This window comes from Epargyreus clarus, unplaced genomic scaffold, assembly GCF_041222505.1.
Source record: "Epargyreus clarus isolate Ecla_fem2 unplaced genomic scaffold, WU_Ecla_fem_2.2 ptg000011l, whole genome shotgun sequence".
Lineage (NCBI taxonomy): Eukaryota > Metazoa > Arthropoda > Insecta > Lepidoptera > Hesperiidae > Epargyreus > Epargyreus clarus.
Window position 1 is genome coordinate 6,525,849 of NW_027332219.1, and position 7,753 is coordinate 6,533,601.

The 7,753-nt window shown below is 34.3% G+C and overlaps 1 long non-coding RNA gene across 1 annotated transcript; it reads right to left on the reverse strand.

Moving 5' to 3' along the window:
- Positions 1–3,499: 3,499 nt before the first annotated feature.
- Positions 3,500–4,334, reverse strand: LOC140745899 (uncharacterized). The gene is made up of 2 exons (XR_012102716.1): positions 4,140–4,334; positions 3,500–3,961 (listed from the first exon to the last, which is right to left on the reverse strand). It is a non-coding gene; the product is annotated as an uncharacterized LOC140745899 (long non-coding RNA).
- Between the last annotated feature and the right edge of the window lie 3,419 nt (positions 4,335–7,753).

Here is a 7,753-nt window from a genome sequence, read left to right on the forward strand (position 1 = left end):
TTGGTTTAATATTTCTCAATTAATTAACGTAAAACAAAACTTACGGAGAACAAAGGCACCCAGCGTATTGGAGAATTGAAATCATCCTGTTGACAAAAATATTTATTTATCATTTAATATAAAATATCATGATAATGAAAGGCATTTCATAGCGCTCCGAGAAACCTCACGGAGAAGTTAATCCTTCATCTTAAACATTAGTGGCAGAGCATCTGAAGGTAAGTCGCCACATTTTGACATCGACACAATACGGTACGGTGTGCCACGAATCTGCAAGATGTGGAATGAACTTCCTTCTGAGGTATTCCCGGAGCGCTATGACATGGAGCTCTTCAAAAAAGGTGCAAAAAGAGCTCTCCTTCAAAGCCGGCGATGCATTGGCGACTCCTCTGGTGTTGCAAATGTCCATAAGCAACGTTGACTACTTTCCATCAGGTAGCACGTCTGCTTTGTCATTAGGCACAAATATAAAAAAAATACAGGGTGAATTTTTCAAATAGGCCTTCAGGGCCAAAGCCGTATCAATGAGGTAATCCTCATGAGCGAAAAATGTTGAAAGGAGTTACTAGGCCCATTTTGATAAAAACTAAAACTGCGTCATCAGTTTTTTAAAATATCTTTTTCCTTAGCCGGGCATCGAACGAGTTCATTTTGAAAAAAAATATACGCTTTATATTATTCCACTATCTGATAGTGTCGCCTGTATACAGAACATAGTGTTGTTTTTAAACCGATCACAGATGCGTTGTCAATTCTGAGGACAGGGTGTGTTAGATAATAGTTCTATTATCTTATTCAATCATCCATTTAATTCCCTTGAACTTTGGACAAGGACACTAAAAAAACGGGAAGTCATTTAACCCTTAAAGTTTCGGGTATCATATTTTTGTCTAAAATCCCCGCCTTAACAATGTCAGGACCAAACCTCGATTTAAAATCGATTCGAATCGGTATCTGATTCGATTTGCATGAATATCAAAGACTAGATAATCGATTATTCAAGAATCGGATTTAGGTTTATTTATACATAGATAAGTATAGATATATCACCGCCTTGTAATTGAAAGAAGCCACAAATGGCTGACACATACGTAAAATGGCTGACTGTGTTCCCATTACGTCTCCGATTGTCATGGTGTAATTTACGCGGAACAATGCCGACATGTGCAGTTAGGTGATGCAAAAACAACACGAAATCGAAAGAAAAGGGCGGAGAAATATCGTTTCATTCGTAAATGCTTTAAAAACTATATATTTTTTTTATTTTCAAACACGAAAATAGATGACAATTTCAATTGTCTAACAGGTTACATTGACTTGTTAGGAGTGAGAATTTTACCCAAAAAAAAGATCGATGAATCAAAAAATAAAAAGCAAATAAGAAAAAAATAACAAGTTTTTATGTATTGCAACAGAATATAAGGATACAATTCCGTCGATTTGAATAACAAAGATTTTTAATCGACTCTAATAATCGATATCAGATACCCATCCCTTCCTCGTCCATTTAATAATCATTGAGTAATTGAGAAACGTCATCTAAGATTTCCCTTTCAACTTTCTTAATTAGCTTAATTTCAAACTTTCGACCAATTTGATATTACTCAGTCATTTAATTTTCCCTGAAGTTTGATTAAAAATTAATCTTTGAAGTCTAAATTAAGTTTTCAAATGTTTCTTTGTGAACTACAGTCCCTCCGCTGGGCATGGGTCTCTCAGAGTGAGGTTTAGGACATAGTCCACCGCGCTGGCCAAGTGCGAATTGGTAGACTTCACACATCTTGAAAACTTTTTTTTAACAATTTTCAGATGTGAAATTTCCTCACGATGTTTTCCTTCATCGTTTAAGCAAGTGATAATTAATCTCTAATACAAACATAACTTAAAAATTAGAGGTGCATGCTTAGGGGTTGCACCTTAGACCCCCCGATTGAGAGGCAGAGTTTCAACCACAACCACAGGTAATATACCTCATGTAAGTGTAATACTAACACAGTGCGAAGAGTTGTATATTTAACAATAGGTACTTACAAATTTCGGTAAATTTTCCAATATTTCAGAAGCTCGCTGTAAATAACAATCGATTAATAGTTAATTTATTATTTGAATTCTATGTATTGTTTATAAAGGTCAAAGCCTTACTTAAATCAAAAGTAGTAACGCATCTGTAGATAGGTGAGACCTCTAATGGTGCCACTAGTGGGCACCCATCCAACTCGCGGCCCCGCCGAAATTTTACTTTGTTGATCTGTTACCTGCACAGTCGAGGGATTATGCTCGCTTCTACTTATACTTATTATAATATAATTTTAGATACCTTTGTCTCACCCGGTGTTGTAATCTGTTGGTCAGACAACTGCTGTGTGCCATTCATAGCCTGAGGAACCTGAGGATCAATAATAGATAAACGTTACAGTTATAAAAATAAACAATACGACTTCCTCTATACCTATAGCCTACTAACTTTTAGCTGCGACTTCGCTCGCTGTCAGAGTTTTTATCTATTCCTCGGGAACGATACTTTTTTGACGTGACAACGTCTTAAAATTCGATGGAGCCGGCTGCACGCACCAAAAAACATGACTCATGCGGCGTTACCTCGCTCTGAGGCGTTTCATTTGATGCTTGAAGTGCAATCGAGAGCGCAGAACGAGCGACAAAGAGGCACAATCGGCCTCCGCGTTCGGCAGCGTTCGACAAATTGGCTACTTGACACTTTTTGGGAAAGTGTTTTAATGAATTAGTATACGTATTATATATGCCTTTCATTGATCACTTTTTCGAAAAAAGGGCTATTCATTAATAAAAATCGAACTTTCTTTACGGTGAACGGAACGTCGCGTTAAATCAGGCGGTCAAGTGTCATTTTGTGGCGGAACGTCATTACACTGTAAACAAACAACGATTAGAAGAAAATTGAGAGTTATTTAGCTATTATAACTAAATTTTAAATAAAGGACAATTTATAAGACGTGTGCAGTGACGATGTGTACAAGGACGATCGTAACAAATTTGCTTATACAAGTTCCTAAGCCCAAATCTCATAAACGTTAAAGAACTTGCAGATTCTTATATGTTTAAATCCTCTGTTTGCAAGCAATGACATTTTATACTATCTATGTAAGAGAAGTATTATTGAAAAAAAAGGAATAAATTTAGTAACTCTCGAGTGATTCGTCAATTCCAAATCATTGGAACGGGACGTAATCAAAACAAAACAGCAATTGGAAGTATTCATATATTTAATATATTATATAGATGTCTATGATAAGAATAGAATTATAAGACGACTATGAGAATTCTATTTTAAGGGCCCATTCTGTAATTAATAGGACACAATTAAAATATTTCATGACTGTGTTATTATTGATGGTGCATGTGCACTGATTAAGTTACAGGACTGTATAATTAAAAATACATGATTTGCTAATATTAGTATTTTATTAACCGATTTCTTTGTTTATTTGGTTTATATGGTTCTATTAGTGAGTACACACGGTAGAACTTTTGTATATATTTATCATATGTTACAGTTACAATAATTACTACAGATCACCTAAGCTAAATTTTTGTGCTGCTTGCGTGTCTGCTTTTCTTCATTACTAAAATTATTTTCCGTAACAAATGGATATATATTTTTATCACTGTCATTTTCAGAATTAAATTGCAATGCAATAATAGGAACTGTATGGTCACTTTTCTTCCTTCATCTTGTTGGGTAGGTTACGCAAGTAAAGAAGTACTATTTCCCGTGTACTTTAATTTATGTATTTCAGACTGGTGCCCACTTTCGAAACTTTTGGCTCCTCACTTCTTCTAGGCAGGACAGTCATCACATTTTCATTTTCATTGATGTACCTTGTGTTCAGGACAACTTTTACTTTTCATGAAACACAAACTTGCCTTCCTCTTAAACTGCACATACTCTATAACGTTGCCACTATACGATTGTCGGGAAAATCTGTAAATATAAATATAACCAATTAATAACCTTAAAACAGTTCACATAAGAATATAAGTATATTTAAAAAAATCTTAATAATTACTTGAAGACAACCTTTCTTCTGTCTGAAGTCAGTTAAGAAATGTTTTAATTGTCCGATATGATTAAATGTAAATATAAAGAATGTTTTACTTACGTTGTTTATTTGATATTTCCATAGGTTATCTCACGGAAGTTTTTGTATCCATTTTGATTTATTGCACTGCATATATGGATCTTCTTTAAGCAGGTTCACGCTATCAGCTTTAATATAGTATGGCTTCATTTCGGTTCACAACATAAATTCAACCAACTCTAACAGCAAACGATTTAATTATTATTTGTCTTGTTTGGTTTCTTTGTAGTGACGTCACATGACATTTGAGGCAGCACTGTCGCCGTTTTGGGATTTAAAATCCACAGATAAAAAATCGAAAATTTCTTTTTAAAAATTAAAATACTTACAACGTATTAAAAAATAAACGAAATACTGCATAATTTATGTTTACTTATAAGCTATCATATCCAACATATTTCATATTTTATTGTTATAACTGTCAAGTACCCAATTGGCAAATGCCAAATGTTGTCACGTTCAACTAACATCAGTAAACCGACTTTGCAGACAACCGTTTTTTTTTCCAAATAAAAGGTACCAGGTACCATGTCCTTTTTTGAACTCCTGACAACATGTGTATAAAGTTTCATCACAATCAGTTATATAATTAAGGCGTGAAAGTATAAAAAACAAACAATGAACAAACACATTGTTTGTATGTCCTTTATAGAATCGTAAACCTTGCATTTGATCATGTGGTGATCTTAAGCATTTAGATTTCTGAGTTAGTACGGCCAATTTTCGATAGCGCCAGTGTCTTTCCAATGTAGGTGCAAATTTTCAGTTATATGTATGTCATGCATCGATATACTACTAATAAAAAATGTCATTGATGTCATGTTATTTATCTTAAAACGCGGGCGTAGTCGCAGACACTGCTAGTTGTATATACATTATAGATTCACAAAACCATCTCCCACTATAATAATTGTCATCTCCATATCTAAATATAACGGTATTGAATTGCCATCCAATTTAAGGACAGCGGCACATTCAGTGCATTTTGTGGTATTTCAGCAATTTTGCCGTCATTGTTAAGGTTCCGTAACCAAAGGGTAAAAACGGAACCCTATTACTAAGCCTCCAGTGTCTATCCGTCTGTCACAGGGCTCTATCTCTGCAACCGATTACGGTTTTATATCTATTGAGATAGGCACTTGAAATTTTCACAGAATATGTACAATCTTGGGCGCTATAACAACAAATACTACAAAAAAAATATTTAAAAAAAAACTAAAAAAACACGCTTTCATTGCTAATCGAACTAAAAACTAGAAAATCAATTTATCAATCATAATGAATCGCCTCAAAATAAAATTATAATAAAATTTAAGTTATTAAAATAATCATTCAATTCAAAATAAAAAGCCCCACGCTTTTTGCTTGATTGATATTTTAAATGTTACAATCATTCTATTCCCAATTATCTATGAGAGAATAGTTATGATCCGCAGTAAAGTGCACCCCACGTAGATTCCGTTACATACATATATACATACATAGAGGTCAAGCTAATAAAAGCGTGGTAAAAAGGTACTCAGTGTGCCACCACCCTTACATTCCCCTCCTACGCGAATCTTTGAAGGCCCCAGATTGAATATGTTAATTAAGAAAATGGTTTTATAATTGGGTAGAAAGGGTTGTGTCGTCTGCAGCTGGCAGGTATAGGTTGTCAAATTTTACCTTTTATATTGAATTGAATATCTATTTTTGTCGTTACAAACAGACACTTCAATATTATTTATTTGTATAGATGTCAATACCAATCTTATTGCAAGATACATGCCATTTTGAAATTTATTTTATTTTAAGGAAATATGCATTTTTTTTTTTTGTTTTTCGGTTCGACACACTGAAATAACCTCGGCGGAAGTTTAATGAAAGTGCAGTCGTTTTTGAGCTCGAACTCACAGAATGAAGGTTTCCTCACGATGTTTTCCTTCACCGTTATAGCAAGTGATAATAATTTTTTATCAATTGAAAAATCAGTGGTGCGAGGGATTTGAACCTAGGACCCCCATGAGAGGCTTTCTTAACTACAAGACTATCACGGCATCCACCTGTGTTCCTAATGTTTCCTAAATTCATAATTTCCTAATATTTCATAATTTCCTAAATTTTCAGCCCTTGTACTACGAAATGCCTACTGAAAGGTCAGACTAGATTTCAAGGTTACTAGGTACTTTACCCCACAGATTATGTACTTATGTGTAACGTAAGATGCTAAAAGGGTCTCTAACCCACACATTCATACACTGTTTTTATTGTTTTGTTTTATGCAAAAATTTTAAAAATGCTTTTAGGATAATACAATACCTTATTTTACTCTCTATTTTATATATTTTTTTTATTTCTTTACCCTAACTAATATTATAAATGCAAATGTGAGTTTATGTGTTACACTTTCACGTCTTAACTACATAACCGATTGTCATGAAATTTTGTACACACGTTATCAGGGGTTCAGAAAAGAACATAGGGTATTTTTTATCCCAAAAAAACGCTTCCAAAGGATACATAAAAACTTCTGACAGCAAGCAAAGCCGCGGGTAAAAGTTAGTTAGCTATATTTTTAAGCAGTTGGCATTTTTGCTTTTCCAAAAAATCTCTTTTTAACTGACTTCAAAAAAGCAAATTTTGTATTCGACCGCTATGTATGTATGTAAGGATGTATGTATTTAAGTTTGTATGTCTGCGAAGGAAGGTTTTAGTATACAATACATTAGGAACTTTACGACAGTTTCCGTGGAAAACTATGAAAACTAGATGTCATATAATCTTGAATAACTCGAGCTTCCTAGACAAATTTCAATTTTATTTTCATCGCTAGTTCGTCATCATAAACCCATTACTGATCCAATGCTGGGCACGGGTCTCCTCTCAGAATGAGAAGGATTAGGCCATAATCCACCGCGCTGGCCAAGTGCGAATTAATAGACTTCACATACCTCTAGATTTTTTTATAAATCTCTCAGGTGTGCATGTTTCCTCATAATGCTTCCCTTCACATTTTAAGCAAGTTATAATAAATTTCTAATACGCACAGAACTTTGAAAAATTAGAGGTGCGTGCCTGGGATTTGAACGTCGGACCCCTCGATCGAGAGGGTGAGTTCCTTAACCGGGCTATCACTGCTTTTCTAAGATTAATTACTGTAAAATACTAACATTTTGACGTAAAGCCAAGTGGGGCGCTGGTGACGTCGGCACATTTTCTGATTGTTTCTTTTCTGATTCTTCAAATTCCTGCGCGAAAAAGCAAATATAAAAAAAATGAATTATTGTACTAAAGCTTTTTAATACTATTCAAATCTGTTGCTTTTATGAAAGTATTGTAGTTTGGAGTGCCTAAGCTTCTCTTTTAACTGGATTTCATCAGTGATTAAAACTGCGATACAGTAAGGAATACGTGTGACGATGGTACCTCTTTATCAAACCTTTTATAGTTTGCCATTTATACAATTACAAACACACACACATTTTGAGATTTCGTTCTGGCCACAAATCCAACCCAGTACTTCACATCAGAACGGCCACTACACCTCTTCATAAAATCAAAATAAAATTAAACTACATTTCAAAACAAACGTTCATAAATTACACATCCGTTATATTACGAATCGAACCTAGGACTACATCACTACGCCATCACTT